Source organism: Typopeltis vanoorti, chromosome 5 (genome assembly GCF_054136105.1).
Source record: "Typopeltis vanoorti isolate ZY-2024b chromosome 5, IOZ_Tvanoo_1.0, whole genome shotgun sequence".
In the NCBI taxonomy this organism is placed as follows: domain Eukaryota; kingdom Metazoa; phylum Arthropoda; class Arachnida; order Uropygi; family Thelyphonidae; genus Typopeltis; species Typopeltis vanoorti.
Genome location: NC_143553.1, coordinates 54,712,374 through 54,727,722, shown reverse-complemented (window position 1 = coordinate 54,727,722; position 15,349 = coordinate 54,712,374). Strand labels below are relative to the sequence as shown.

Genomic DNA, 15,349 nt, shown 5'->3' with positions numbered 1-15,349 from the left:
GGATTCCGTTTGTAGGGACAACATCTAATAAGACTGCCAGACTCCTTAAGCCACATGGTATACAAGTAGCTTTTAAACCTACACAGACCATTCGCCAATTTTTACTATCTCCAAAAGAGAGTCATCCATTTTCTAAATATGCTGGAGTTTAAAACATAGCTTGCTCGTGTGGCCTGAACTATATTGGCCAGACTTGAAGTTTTGAAATCAGGAAGGAGCACACAGGAGACTTCAATAATAATATTATTATTATTCATTATTCAGACTTATTGTGGGAGGACACTTACAACTGTCCCAACCACTACACCGAACCTCTAGTACGAATCATCTCCATCAACACCATCTACCACCTACCTCCACTACCACAACTAGTATTTTTTGTCTGTAAATTGCGTGTGTTCTGATGGGCCGATTTTTCTGTATGTGGGATGAAAAACCAGAGTTTCCGGAAGAAAAAACCCTGCTACCTTCGTATGAGATCAGTTAACTCACTGTCGATTAAAATCGTCCAGATAAAGATTCCTCCTGTCGCAACGAGAATCGAACTTAGACCTATTCCAATCAAAGTGCGCAATGTACCGTCATTCTTCCAATTGCGCTATGGAGGCACTTTATAGAGACGACAAATCGGGGTTAGCCTTTCATTTTGCTAGGACTAATCACATTATAGAATGGGATAAAAGCTCAATGCCCTACTTAGAGGAGGACTTCCGCTCCTGAATTATAAAAGAAGCCACAACCATTCTCCACTCAGAACAAAACCTTAATAGAAACCAAGGACTGATTCTGCCCGAGATCTGGAAGACCCTTATCAGATCTTTCAACATTCCAGAAATGAATTTTGCTGCCAACTACAAATCGTTCCTATACAACAACTAGCAGATCATACACGCGCTATGCATGTAATGTACGCGTTCTTCTAGTTTTATAAAAAATACAATTGTATTCTGTTTATTTCATGGCTTTAGTGTCAACAGTTTTTAGCATTTAAGTGTTCTTACTATTTTTATACATCTTTTACCCTAATGAAGCCAGCAGCCATTGCTGGTGAAACTAGTTGGTATAACTTTGTTTTTAAATAAATTTGACTAAAAAACCCCCAAATACTAGTCATTTATTCTCTCCGATAGTTCGTGTGGTCAAAAATAACAGTATTACCATAATAATGTCCTATTTTTAACATGACAATTGTTATATTAGAGTTACGATTCTGGATTATCTACAATCCTGTTTATAGTTAGCTCTTAGGTGAGAAAGGTTCTGTTTGTAGAATATGTGCCTTCCATATGCTTGGGATTTTTAGACCATCATTATTGTTCAGATTGGGGTGGTTGATAAGAATCTCACAAACTTCCTTAAATTTGCATTTATACCATGTTTTGGTGTGATGTAAACAACTGGTGCTTTTCCAGTCAATTCTATGTAAAGTGTTCAGGGCCACCATAGAGTATACCGTATTTATTTCACCTGTAATCTACCATATACAGGGTGTTCGGGATAAATTTGACAGTTTCGTAAGGAAAAAGAAAATCTTCTTTGTATCTATTAAATTTAATGAATTGACAAAAAAACATTACAGGCAGAGTTAATTACAATACTATCAACAAGATTTACTCAAAATAACCACCATTAGCATCGATCACAGCTTCAATTCTGCTTCGGAACCTCGAACAAGCTGATGCTACAGTCTCCCTGGGAAGGGCCGCAAAAACTGTTTTAATTTTATCCATTAACTGGGCTTTTGTATTACTGGAAGTGCGATTGGTGTCTTTTTCAACTGCGCCCCATACAAAATAATCCATGGGGTTAAGGTCTGGGGAGTTTGGACTGGTGAAGTCGTAGAAATTTTCAGACAACCATTTTTGACTTTTCCCAGAGGTGTGGCAAGGGGCCGAATCCTGCTGCCATACATACGGCCTACCATTGGCTACCCTTGTTATCCAGGGCTTGACTACAGTTAGCAACTCCACGAACAAAGCCCGAATTCCAATGCCAGGGTTCTTCAACACCTGTTCCTGCAGATTTGCGAGGAATTCTGCTGTACGAACGCAATCAGATCGTCTGCTAGGGATCTTTCTTCTTGCTACATCCTCGTAGTCACCATTGCAAGTCTCTAGTTCATGCCTGATTGTTTTTACTGTATTCAGGGAGCATTGGGCAGCAGTCGTAATATCCTTATTTTGATGGCGGGCACGAATCATCATGATACAAGTTATTCTCTTCCATGATTCAGGTGGGTTCCAGCTATCCATCCTTTCTGACATCTTGTATATGAATGAAGAAGGGTCCAAACTTTTAAATGAAGAGAAGTGTGTGTTAATACATGTAACTTACGGGAAAATATAATTAATTATAAATATGTCAAATTTATCCCGAACACCCTGTATAAGGGAAACAGGACGCACAATTCCTATCAGACAAAAGGAACATAAACAACACATTAAATATAATAACTATGGTGAAGCTGGCCTTTCTGATCATGCTCTGAACACTTTACATAGAGGTTTTAAGTCCATCATCCCAAACATATGAATGGTATTCTACAGATAAATTTGTACAGAATTTTTTAGTAGCTGGATAGTTGAAAAGTTCCTCTTTGATCAGAAAATGATTACTGGAAACTGATCAAGCTGTTGACATTCAGGGGTGAATGCTGGTCTTGAAATTCACACTTGCTCTTGTTATCATTCAGGGAATGAGAGGTGTGATTGAAGTCTGATTAGCAGAATAATGAACTACTGACCATTTAAAACTATGTACAGGTAACCCTCGTATAATGCAGATTTTAGGTTCCGCAGAAATGGCACATTATATAAATCATGTTATGCAAGTCTCAGATCACATAGAAAAAGTAGGGTTATGTTTCGAAATCGTTTTTTTTTTCTTTTTTAATTATATAAACAACAATGACATATCCAACAAAAATTATATTTTTATTTAATTCAGGTAATTCATGTAAGTTGAGAAAACATATAAACTATGAAACAAATACATAGTATAAAAGTATAAAAATTACAAATTGTATCTAAACTTCATTGCACATAATGCATAAATGTTTTAGGCAAAATAAAATAGCATATATTTTAATCTTTCAGAGCACGAGGATTTCAGGATTGGTTAATAAAAACACTGGTTTTGTCATGTAATCACCTGATGCATTACTACAAAACAGTAAAGTAATTCTATCTTTGGAAACTTTGAATCCAGGAGCTGATCTTTCATTTTTCGAAATATAGGTGCATTTTTGCACTTTTTTTTCTAATATAACCCGGATTCATCTGCATTGAACACCTGGTCTGCACTATAAATGTTTATAAACTTTGAGTTTTTTTGTTCAATAAGATTTTCATTCACAGGAATTTTCTTTTGAGGTGCAATCTTCTATCGAAATTATTAGAGATTTCTCCATTTTTCCATTAGAATATTGCGTACACGAGCAACGCGGTTTGCACTTATCGTTGACCCAGCAATAAACACTTTCTCTGATTTTATGTTCATTTTGTTTGATTGTACGAATTGTTGATTCATTTAAATTCAAAGTCCCTGCAAAAACTCCTGGTTTTTCTCCATTTTTCAACCGATCCAAGATTTTGAGCATCTTTCTTCGAGAGAAATTAATTTTGTTGTCGATGTTGGTTTTCCCCTTTCGTTGCAGTTTGTGGCCATTACTATAAAAATAATTTTTTATACAAAAAAGCAAGCTTTACATATTGTATGTAACACCAGAAAATAAAGTGCTCAGCTTGAGATGAACACACTTATGATTTTTACTTTCCTGGTAAGAAATGAGGACAATTTTCAACAATAAATGTTTTATACGGTAAACAATCGAGGTGTGTGTTATGATCCATCAAGTCATTTCCGACTCCTGGCGATTTAGAAACATGCACTTTCCATTCCGATCTGTCCCTGACCATGTCTTTCAGAACCTCCAAGTGCTTCTTTAACTCCATACACCTATCCAATTCTTGGTCTGCCGCTTCTCCTGCTTCCATCAACTTTAACAGGCATCATCAACTTCTCCAGAATGTCATTTGCTCGCATAATATGTCCGAAGTATGACAATTTTTGCTTGATGATCATAGCTTCAAGGGATCAATCTGGCATTATTCTGTCTATCACTGATTTATTTGTTTGCTTTGCAGTCCATGGTATTCTTAGTAAGCATCTCCTAACCCATAATTCAAATGCATCTATCTTCCTTCTTTCACTCTTTCTCAAGGTCCAACTTTCACATCTATACAGCACCACAGGGAATACCATTGCTTTCACGATTCTGATTTTTGTTGTGAGGCTAATATCTTTATCTTTAAAGATCTTGCTTAAATTTCGCATTGCTTTTTTTCCAAGTAATAATCTTCTCACTTCTTCGGTACAATAACCATCTTTATCAATTCAGGATCCTAGGAACAAATTGTTAACTGCTTCCATTTTCTCCCCATCTACTTCACAACAATTGAGGTACATGCGTGCTAAAGGGTATTTCTCCTAATATAAATTCGGTACGTATAATTACATGCAGAATAAAGGCAGACACAAATTTAACAAAGATAAAATTTGATTTTTAAGTCTCATGGTGAAAAACATATGAAAAGAAAAAGGATTACTGCAATCTGTAGAATGTGTTTTTATTGGAACCATGTTGTATAAGTACTGCTTTCAACAAGGGTTACTACAATTTTAGACAGCGTTATATCGAAACCGCATTGTATAAGTACCATGTCATAGGAGGGTTACCTGTATTTAGAAATTTATGTATACATTTAATAATACAAATACAACACTTATTTTACAATGATATTCTATCTTTTTCAATTTAGCTACTTGAATACAAATTCTACCCTACAGTTCTGCTTCATGAACTGGTCAATAACATCGTCATAAAAAGTTGGTTATAACTTAATTTTCTGAAGCAACACACACACACACACACACACACACACACACACACACACACACACACACACACACACACACACACACACACACACTTGTAAAGCGCACTGACTAGAGCTACTTTGCATATGGCCCATGTTTAAGCAACAGGGTGAGATGATGTGGTGGGAGCAGAAATGACTATGTGTGCGCATCAAGTCACAGTGCTGAAGCAAGGACCTGGATGCTCCCACAACCTAGCAAGACAAGGTAGCTTGACTAGCGTCGGCCTTCAATACACAACGCAAAGCTGAATTATTGCAGCGTAAGCGTAAAATGTCTTCTCTACAAAAATAAAAGCCTAAATGGAATGCTTATATGCATGCATTTATTAACAAATAAGTAATACTTCTCAATTAATGAGCTTGCGCAGCAATCATGGAGAATTTGCCACTGTTGACATGATATTATTATTATTTTATTATTATCCAGGCCTCCATGGAGTCAAAAGACTCATCGTGGGAGGTCCTTCCTAAGAAACAAAAAGTCTATCAAGACTCATCGAGGAGAGGTCCCCCCTAAGAAACATAGAGTCTATCATACCACTCCTTAAACTCACTGACCGTTCTCACTCTCAACACTCCATCAGGCAATGCATTCCATGGTTCAACCACCCTCAATGCAAAGAAACCACTCCTCACCCTCTTGCTCACAGTTTCTTTTTGTAACTTCCAGGGATAGCATCCTGTCATCACTCCTTCCCTCTGTTCAACCAAATGAAAGAACTCCCCAGTGTCAACCCTGTAACCACCTTTCAACAGTTTAAAAGTCTAAATCATATCACCTCTCCTTCTATCCACCAAACTCTGCAGTCCAGGGTGACATTCCCTCAGCCGATCCTCATAACTAACATTGTACAGTCCTGAAACTATATTTGTTATCTGCCTTTGTACCCTTTCCACAGTTAATTTATCCCCTTCAAATCCTGGGGACCAAATCTGAGAACAATAGTCTAAGTGGTCTGATCAGAGACTTATACAACAGAATGATAACCCTTTTATCTCTGCAGGTCAGCATCCTTCTCATAATTGCAGCAATCCTCTGTGTTACCTTCACCACCTTTGCAATATGTCCCCTAAATTTCAGGTTTCTATCAATCATCAACCCCAGATCTCTTGTCTCCCCTACTTCCTCCAGTATAACCACTCCCATAGTGTATGCAGCATCCTATCGATATTTCCCAAACCTCAAGACCTTACATTTTGCTTCATTAAACTGATACCCCCATTCATTTACTCATCTATCTAGCTTATTCAAATCCTTTTGCAGGGCTACCACAACTGCACTATTACTAATAATCCTTCCCAGCTTAGCATCATCTGCGAACAACTGAATATAACCTTGCAATCCACTGACAATGTCATTGATATAAAGGTTAAACAATATAGGTCTCAGTACTGAGCCCTGTGGGAACCCCACTTGTAACCCTCTGCCTCCTTGAAACTGCCCCACCATACACAACTCTGATACCTATCGGACAGCCAATCCTGAATCCAGTTGACCAATCTGACATCTAGATTCATGTGCTGCAACTTAAATATCAGCTTATCATGTGGCACCCTGTCAAATGCCTTCGCTAAGTCTAAGGAAATGTCAATATAGGCCTTTTCCTCATCTAATGTTCTTGTAACTTTATTATAAAAGGCTATTATATTGCTAAAACAAGAGTGCCCCTTCACAAATCCATGTTGACTCTCATTGATAACGTTACCCTCATTTGCCCAATGTTGTATATGGTCCCTCACTACTTTCTCCAAGATCTTAACAACTACTGGTGACACAGAAACTGGAATATAATTAGACACTTCCAGTCTGCTACAGCCCTTATGTAATGGCAATATCTTACCTTCCTTCCATTCCATGGGCACCTTTCCCGCAGCCAGACTTTCATTGAAAAGCCTCTCCACACATGATATAATCATGTTAGGAGAGGCTGGAAGTAAATGCCAGTCCAAGTAGAGAGAAATCTAATCCTGTACTGACAATCTATGTATTAATGAGAGTACGGATAGTTGAACTGTGATCCCTTTTCTGAGAGAAAAAAAATCAAGACTTGATGCATGGCTGCAAAAAACTAACAGAGATCTGGGAGACTATTTCTGGACTGCATACTTTATGATCATATTGTGATTGCTCTAGCAGTGAAAATGTCTGGAAAACTTATGAAAAACTATGTGGAGAGACATTTCAGTATGGAATATTGCATTATATCCACCCCAAACTTCGAGTAGCAATACATCTCCATATTGCATCCCAAACATGTTCTATGGGGATCTGGGGAGTGTGCTGGCCACTCGATTCAATTAACATCCTCGGTCTTCAGAAGTATCTCCACTCATGTATGATGTGGTGTGGCACTGTCATCCAAAAACATGAATTCTTTGCCTACAGCACTAAACAACAATTGAACATGACATTGAAGAACTTCGTTGTAATATCATTCACCAGTTATATTCCCTTTTTCCAGTACTTGTAGCATCCATTAAGCATAGTACCTCTCAACACAACAAGCCCAGAATGCTATAGCTATCCCTTTCAATTGTGAAAGTGAAAGGGATAGCTAAGTGCCATTGTACCCATATAAATTGGACAAGACACCAATCAGTTAATGTACTCTTTACATACGAGTCATTTTACTCTTTTCTCTGGTTCTAGATGATACTTAATCTGGTGTGAAAATGGTATTGCTCACACCAGATTAAGTATTATCTAGAACCAGAGGAAAGAGTAATATGACTCATATGTAAAGAGTACATTAACTGATTGGTGTCTTGTCCAATTTTTATGGATACAATCAGGGCCGGCGGAAGCGGGCATGCAGAGCATGCAGTGCATGTGGGTGCCGCTATGAAAGGGGTGCCGCCGCCATTCATAAGTTCTATTTTAAGAAACAAAATTTTTATCATAAAAACAAAGAATTCTTAGAATGATCAATATTAAAATAAATAAGGCCATAGACACCGAATAAAAATTTTAAAAAATTTTATATTGCTGCCTCTTTGATCAACCGGCTGGTTACAATTTTGCAGCGAGAGCAGGCTAAATGCTTGCCTACAGAATGTTGTGTCTACTGCAGTCTATCTGAAGTGAAACGGTGAACGGTTTTTATGTGCAGAAACATATTTTCGTACAAAATATTTGTTGCTAGTTAACTAGTCATATGGTACGCATCTCAGTAGGCTACTCACATTAGCGCAGTGAGGACTATTATTTCATCTATGTGTCGTGTTGTGTAATAATTTCTTGTGGGTATTATTATTATTATTATTATTCAGGCCTCCATAAAGTCGAAAGAACTCAAGGTGGGAACTCTTTCCTAAGATCATAAAGTCTGTCAAGATTCATCGAGGGGAGATCCCCCCCCTAAGAAACACAAAGTCTATCATACCACTCCTTAAACTCATTGACCATTCTTGCTCTCACCACTCCATCAGGCAATGCATTCCACGGTTCAACCACCCTCCACGCAAAGAAACCAATCCTCACCCTCTTACTCACAGTTTCCTTTCGTAAATTCCAGGGATGGCCTCTTGTCATCACTCCTTCCTGCTGTTCAACCAAGCGAAATAACTCCCCAGTGTCAACCCTGTAACCACCACTCAACAGTTTAAAATTCTCAATCATAACACCTCTCCTTCTTCTATCCACCAAATTCTGCAGTCCACATTCCCTCAGCCGATCCTCGTAAATATCCTTGTACAGTCCTGAAACTATCTTTGTCATCCGTCTTTGTATCCTTTCCACAGTTAATTTATCCCCTTCAAATCCTGGAGACCAAATCTGAGAACAATAGTCCAAGTGTGGTCTGATTAGAGACTAATACAACGGAATGATAACCCTCTTGTCTCTGCAGGTCAGTGTCCTTCTCATAATTGCAGAAATCCTCTGTGTTACCTTCACCACCTTTGCAATATGTCCCCTAAACTTCAGGTTTCTATCAACCATCAACCCCAGATCTCTTGTCTCCTCTACTTCCTCCAGCATAACTCCTACCATAGAGTATGCTGCATCCCATCGATGTTTCCCAAACCTCAAGACCTTACATTTTGCTGTATTAAACTGACATCCCCATTCATTTGCCCATCTATCTACCTTATTCAAATCCTCTTGCAGGGCTACCACATCTGCACTATTACTAATAATCTTTCCTAGCTTCGCATCATCCGCAAACAATTTAATATCCCCTTGCAATGTCATTGATATAAGGTTAAACAATATAGGTCCCAGTACTTGTGCCCTGTAGGACACTACTTTTAACCCTCTGCTTCCTTGAAACTTCTCCATCATACACAGCTCTCTGATACCTATCGGACAGTCAATGCTGAATCGAGTTGACCAATCTGCCATCCAGACCTGTGTGCTGTAACTTAAATATCAGCTTATCATGTGGCACCCAATCAAATGCCTTTGCTGTCCAAGAAAATAGCAGTATATGCCTTTCCCTCATCTAATGTTCTTGTAACTTTATTATAAAAGGCTAGCATATTGCTAAAACAAGAGCGCCCTTTCACAAATCCATGTTGACTCTCACAGATAACATTCCCCTCATCTGCCCACTGCTGTATACGGTCCCTCACTACTACTGATGACACACAGACTGGCCTATAATTAGACACTTCCAGTCTGTTACCACCCTTATGCAATGGCGCTATCTTACCGTCTTTCCATTCCCTGGGCACCTTTGCCGAAGCCAGACTTTCATTGAAAAGCCAGGTTAAAGGCACTGTCAGTTCCCTGGCACATTCTCTCAAAACTCGTGGTGAAATACCATCCAGTCCCAAAACTTTACTGACATCAAGAGTACTCAGTATCTCAAACACATTCTCCTCTTGTACCTCTAAACCTCGAACCAGCCCTATCCCTCTAGCATTAAAACTGACTCCTCCAGGATGAAATACTCCAATAAAGTGTTCATTGAACAATTCCACTATGTCCTCTGCATCAGTCACTCTATTCCCATTTTTGTCCCACAATATCATTCTTCCACAGTCATTTATCCTCCTACTGGCCACATAGCTAAAAATTCCCTAGGATTTTCTTTGGATCTTAGGGCCAACCTCCTCTCATATTCCAGTTTCGCTTTCCATACCACACTAGTCACTCTCCTGGCCTGTGTCTTATATTCTTCATGCATTCTCTCTTCACCTGTCTCCTTATATCTCTTCCATAGCCTCTTTTTCGCATGCAATTCCTGTTTAATATTGTTTGTCATCCACTTTACTCCAAATTGTGTCCTCTTCTTCACTCGTGGTATACAACTTACCATTGCTGATAACAAATATTCTTTCACAATTTCCCACGCACTAATAATATCCCGGCCTTCCAATTCCTCCCTCCATGAAACTTCCCAAAGTTGACGTCTAAGACTATTATAATCACCTGCTTTATAATTCCACATAAGTTCCCGTCTCTTTGATACTCCTGCATGTCTATTCATTTTCCAAGTCAAAACCATATGGTCACTCTCTCCAACTGGTGGGAGAGATGTCATCTCAGTTATTATCAACTCTTCTGATGCTATAAACCAAATCCAAAACTCTTGAACCTCTTGTTCCCTCTGTTACATGTTGCCTAAGACATTTGTCCCTCAAGAATTTTAGAAATTCCATTCCCCTATTGCTACATGCATCTTCCTCTCTCCAATTTATACTGTATAAAATAGAAATGGAATCAAAAATTTAAAAAAGTTATCAGGTGCACAAAATCATAAAGAGTCATGCTGCAAAAGAAGCAGGTGTTAAGAAATAAACTGCTGCTCTTAATAAATTTGTTAAAATATTCTGATGCAGATCGTAACCAACTCGATACATCAGAAATCAGAGTGGAAGAACCGTGCACATCATCCAGTTTGCATGAAAGTACTACTGCAACTATTAAACAAGATAACAAGATGCATGATTTAAGTGAAAAACAGTTAGGAGAAGATTTAGTTGTAGTTGACCACGAAACTAACACATTGTTAGTCTCTGTAAATATAGAAGAGACAAGTGAATGGGGAAATATTGATGAAAAATTACAAGTTGTTTTAATTGAAATGGGGCCTGTTCAAAAGAAAAATATGATATATCCCAGAGATACATATGGTGATAAAATTTGGCGACACGTATTATAATAGAAAAATGGAAAACGGTGACCTCGTGCCAAGAACATGGATCATTTATTCCGAAACTTTAAATTCTATTTTTTGCTTTTGTCGCAAACCTTTCACACCTACCGAATCAAGTAGTCTTGTAGAAAGTTATAACGATTGGAGAAATGTAAGTACGACTTTGCATAGACATGAGACTAGTTTAACTCACACGAAAAATTTCTTAAAATGGAAGGAAGTTGATAAAAATTTAAAAAACAAAACTACTATTGATTGAGAGACTCAATGGAAAAGAAACATTGGAAAAGAAATTTTAGAATGCTTGATTGAAATTATGTAATTCCTTGGTAGCCAAAATTTAGCTTTTCGCAGATCATCTGATAAATTATATGAAAGAAATAACGGCAATTTTTTAAAATTAGTCAAACTGTTTGCAAAGTTTGATCCCATTATGGAAAATCATGTTGAAACGAGCCTACAACGAAACAATAGAGTACACTATTTGAGTCGAGACAGTCAAAATGAAATATTGGAAACTTTAAGTAATGCAATTAGGAATACAATTTTATTATCAATTCGAAAATCTAAATATTATTTCATAATTTTAGACTGCACACTTGATGTAAGTAAAAAAACAAATGACCATTATTATTAGCTTTGTTTCCTGTGACAATGGAATTGTCAAGATCAGGGAAAACCTTTTAGGTTTTGCAGATATATCAGATTCCACAGGACGTGGTTTGTGTGCAACAATAATGGAACAACTGGAAAAATGGAACATTCCCATTGAAGATATGTGAGGTCAAGGGTATGACAATGGGGCAAATATGAAAGGGAAAAAATATGGGCTCCAAAATTTGCTTTTAAACAAAAATCTGTCCGCGAGCTTTTTACATACCATGTGCTGCTCATACTCTAAATTTAATCATTAATGATGCAGCCAAAGTGAATGTAGATACAATTAATTTCTTTGCAATTATTCAAGAAATATACAATTTCATTTCATTTTCTTACAAACGTTGGGCAATCTTTTTATAGTTCGTAAAAAAATTAACATTGAAACAGCCATCAGAAACGCGATGGGAAAGTAATATAATGCAATCTGCCCTCTACGATATCAGTTAGGAGAAATTTACGATGCACTTTTTGAAATTTTAAATAATGAAAATTTTAATAAAGAAACTCAGCATGAAGCACAAACATTATGTGCTAAAATAAAGGACTACAAATTTATTTGTTCTTTTATAACTGGGCATGATATACTTAACAGAATAAACCCTGTGAGTAAAATGCTTCAAGACAAAAATATGAACATTACACTTGCTTTAGAATCTATCGAAAACTTAAAAATATTTTTACAAGAATATCGATCAGATACAAATTTTAAAGAAATTCTAAAACAGCAAAAGAACTGAGTGAAGAGGTGGACAGAGAACAAGAATTTAAAACTGGTACGGAAGTCCGACTACGAAAGAAGGCAAGGCAATTTGACTACGAGCATCATGACGAAATGCGAATCGCCAGAAGATAAATTTAGAGTGAATGTGTTTTATACACTTCTAGACGTTGCAATGTGTTTGTTAATAGAACGTTTTGAACAACTAAAAACATATTATGATCATTTCAATTTCTTGTATAGATTACTACAAATTAACAACGAAGATTTACGAAAAAAATTGTGACGATTTAGAGATTTTCTTGAAGGACGGCAACAGTAAAGATGCAAATACAATACAACTATATGATGAGATATGTGCTTTCCGGGATATTTTTCGGAAGGATAATTTAAATATTCAAAAGCCCTTTCGATATTCTTAATTTTATTGTGTCCTATAATTTATCTTTCCCTAACTTTTCAATTGCTTTAAGAATACTATTAACCTTACCTGTTAGAGTAGCAAGCTTACTTGTTCTTAAGTAAGTTTTAATTTAAAACCTACTTAAGAACAAGTATGTCACAAAAAAAGCTTGTTAGTTTGGCGTTAATAGCTATTGAAAATGATATATGTGCGGAATTAGACGTTAAGACCATTATTTCTAATTTTATGAATATGAAATCAAAAACCCTAAAATTTTAAATTTAAAAAATTTAAAGTATATTTATGTAATTTAATTTATTTTCTGTTATTCTGTGAAGATTTTATTTTTCGAATACTTATATTAAATGTTCTAATTATTTCTGAATTCTTTTTTTATTTTCTCATCTATCTTGAGTGTCTTTTACTTTCCTAAAAGATAGTTCCAGTTATAAAAATTATTAAAAATTTTTTACAAGTTACTAAGAATTTAGTAACTTATAAAATGCAAGAATTTTTTAAACTTTAGTTCAAATTTAACCTTAATTAAAATTCATTTTAATTTTGTTAGCGATTCGGGTCGGTCAGAAGGCTTCCGTCGGTAGCTCAGTTGGCAGAGCGGTGGACTGTAGTAAAGACAATTCAGCAATCCATAGGCCGGTGGTTCAAATCCGCCTCGACGGAAGATAATTCATTTTTTCTATGATTAAGGGTATGGAGAGTGGTATGCATGAGGAGTGCTGGGCTGATGGGACAATAGAAAGAGTGGCTTTAGCGATAAAGAGAGGGCATGAAACAGACAAGATGATAGTTATGGTGGGTACGAATGACCTGAGAGGTAGTATAAATCGGGTAGGAAATGATTTAAGAACATTATTAGATATTGTGAAGAGGAAAAGTGTCAATGGGAGAATAGTGTGCGTGCTGCCTCGTTTTGACAATTACGAGTTAAGTAGACGAGCAATGATAATGAATGATATGATTGCAAGAATGTGCAGAAAAAGAGGTCTGGAGTTTGTTGATGTTTGGAGTGTGTTTGAAGGAAAAAGGCAGTTGTATGCTAGAGATGGACTGCATCTTAACATGGAAGGACATAAGCGATTGAAGGAGTTATTGTTTTCTGAACAGGTTGAAGTTATTGGGCAGGGAAACTAATATTGAAAAGGTTGAGTGTAAGAGAGAGAAACTTTAGCACTGATTGTGTACTTATTGATCCTTATAGGCAGAATAAATTGCAGAAGAGAGGGGATAAAAATCGGCATAAGACTACGGTAGTTAGTGACTTATACAGGGTGTTCGGGATAAATTTGACATATTTATAATTAATTATATTTTTCCGTAAGTTACATGTATTAACACACTTCTCTTCATTTAAAAGTTTGGACCCTTCTTCATTCATATACAAGATGTCAGAAAGGATGGATAGCTGGAACTCACCTGAATCATGGAAGAGAATAACTTGTATCATGATGATTCGTGCCCGCCATCAAAATAAGGATATTACGACTGCTGCCCAATGCTCCCTGAATACAGTAAAAACAATCAGGCATGAACTAGAGACTTGCAATGGTGACTACGAGGATGTAGCAAGAAGAAAGATCCCTAGCAGACGATCTGATTGCGTTCGTACAGCAGAATTCCTCGCAAATCTGCAGGAACAGGTGTTGAAGAACCCTGGCATTGGAATTCGGGCTTTGTTCGTGGAGTTGCTAACTGTAGTCAAGCCCTGGATAACAAGGGTAGCCAATGGTAGGCCGTATGTATGGCAGCAGGATTCGGCCCCTTGCCACACCTCTGGGAAAAGTCAAAAATGGTTGTCTGAAAATTTCTACGACTTCACCAGTCCAAATGTTTGGCCTCCAAACTCCCCAGACCTTAACCCCATGGATTATTTTGTATGGGGCGCAGTTGAAAAAGACACCAATCGCACTTCCAGTAATACAAAAGCCCAGTTAATGGATAAAATTAAAACAGTTTTTGCGGCCCTTCCCAGGGAGACTGTAGCATCAGCTTGTTCGAGGTTCCGAAGCAGAATTGAAGCTGTGATCGATGCTAATGGTGGTTATTTTGAGTAAATCTTGTTGATAGTATTGTAATTAACTCTGCCTGTAATGTTTTTTTGTCAATTCATTAAATTTAATAGATACAAAGAAGATTTTCTTTTTCCTTACGAAACTGTCAAATTTATCCCGAACACCCTGTATATCAGTTCTAAAGCCGGTACAAGATCTAGAGGGAATCTGCAATTTTTGTATACCAATGCTAGAAGCATTCGAAAAAAGAGAGAAGAATTTTTGGCATTAGTCAGTGAAATCTCACCAAAAGTTGTAGGCATTAGTGAAACTTGGCTGTCAGCAGAAGATGTGGTCACTGGAATTGAATGTGATGGGTACAGTATTTTCAGGGGGGATAGAGAAGATAGAACAGGAGGAGGAGTACTGTTGATGATAGCTGATGTGTTGCAGCCAAAGAAAGTAGTATATCATGATGATAGACACGTGAATGAGAGTTCATTTGAGGCAGTCTGGTG

General features: G+C 37.1%; 1 protein-coding gene and 1 non-coding gene across 2 annotated transcripts in view; one reads left to right on the top strand and one right to left on the bottom strand.

Annotated features, from left to right (window-relative positions):
- LOC150106422 (uncharacterized) overlaps positions 1 to 15,349 on the bottom strand; it is a 766,385-nt gene that overhangs the window by 329,823 nt on the left and 421,213 nt on the right. The window lies entirely within an intron of this gene.
- Positions 13,415 to 13,503, top strand: TRNAY-GUA (transfer RNA tyrosine (anticodon GUA)). The gene is given in 2 exon segments: positions 13,415 to 13,451; positions 13,468 to 13,503. It is a non-coding gene; the product is annotated as a tRNA-Tyr (tRNA).